Here is a 1,493-nt window from a genome sequence, read left to right on the forward strand (position 1 = left end):
AAGTCAAGTCAAATTTTCAATTTTAAAAATCTTATCTTTTCAAAATCTTTTTCAAAAATCACATCTTTTTCATTTTTTTTGTAATTTTCGAAATTTTAAAAATTTAATTTCAAAATCTTTTTCTTATCTTTTAAAAAAAATTGAAATTTTACTAATAATTAATGTGATTGATTCAAAAATTTGAAGTTTGTTACTTTCTTGTTAAGAAAGGTTCAATCTTTAAATTTTAGAATCTTATCTTTTAGTTTCTTGTTAGTCAAGTAATCAATTTTAATTTTGAAAATTAGATCTTTTTCAAAATATCTTTTTCTTAAAAACCTTATCTTTTTATCATATATTTTTATCATATCTTTTTATCTTATCTCTTATCTTATCTTTTTCAAAATTTGATTTCAAAATATCTTATCTACTTCTTATCTTCTTATCTTTTCAAATTTGATTTTAATATCTTTTTCAACTAACTCTTTGACTTTTTGTTTGTTTCTTATCTTTTTCAAAACCACCTAACTACTTTTCCCTCTCTAATTTTTGAAAATATCTCATCTCTTTTTCAAAAATTCTTTTTGTTTTAAATTTTAATTTAAATCTTATCTTATTTCTAATTTTCGAAAATTACTAACCCTTTTTTTATATTATTTTCGAATTTTCTATCTCTTCTCTCTTATTCTATTTAATTATTTAATTACTAACACTTCTCTTCACCTCTCTTCACCTAAATATCCGAACCCACTCTTCTTCATTCTTCTCCCTTTTCTTTTTCTACTAACATAAAGGAATCTCTATACTGTGACATAGAGGATTCCTCTTTCTTTTCTTGTTTTCTTCTCTTTCATATGAGCAGGAACAAGGATAAAGGCACTCTTGTTGAAATTGATCCAGAACCTGAAAGGACTCTGAAGAGAAAATTAAGGGAAGCTAAGTTACAACAATCTAAAGGTAACTGACAAACCCCATTTGTAGGGTTTATCTTGTATTGATTCTAGGAGATTTTATCACCTTTCACCCACATTTATTCAAGGAAATAGCATGGTTTTGTATATTCTCCTTTAATTGTGCTTAAGAGTGAAAACATGCTTTTTAGGACATAAAATAGCTAAATCTAATTCTCCTTGATTCTATTAGATGCCTTGATATGTTTGTTAAGTGATTTAAGGTTTAGGAGGCAAAGATTGGATCAAGGGAATGAAGAAAGAAAGCATGAAAAGTTGGAGAACTCATGAAGAAATGAAAGAACCGGAAAGCTGTCAAGCCGACCTCTTCGCACTTAAACGACCATAACTTGAGATACAGAGGTCCAAATGATGCGGTTCCAGTTGGGTTAGAAAGCTAACATCCGGGGCTTCGAAACGATATAAGATTTGCCATAGTTGCTACAAGTATGGTGGCGCGCACGCGCATAGTACGCGCACGCGCCGTTGCTGCCACCTAGTCCACTTGAAGCAAAACGTGGCCAGCGATTTTAGAAGCCTTGTGGGCCCAATCCAACTCATTTC

The sequence above is a fragment of the Arachis duranensis genome, chromosome 5 (genome assembly GCF_000817695.3).
Source record: "Arachis duranensis cultivar V14167 chromosome 5, aradu.V14167.gnm2.J7QH, whole genome shotgun sequence".
Taxonomy (NCBI): Eukaryota; Viridiplantae; Streptophyta; class Magnoliopsida; order Fabales; family Fabaceae; genus Arachis; species Arachis duranensis.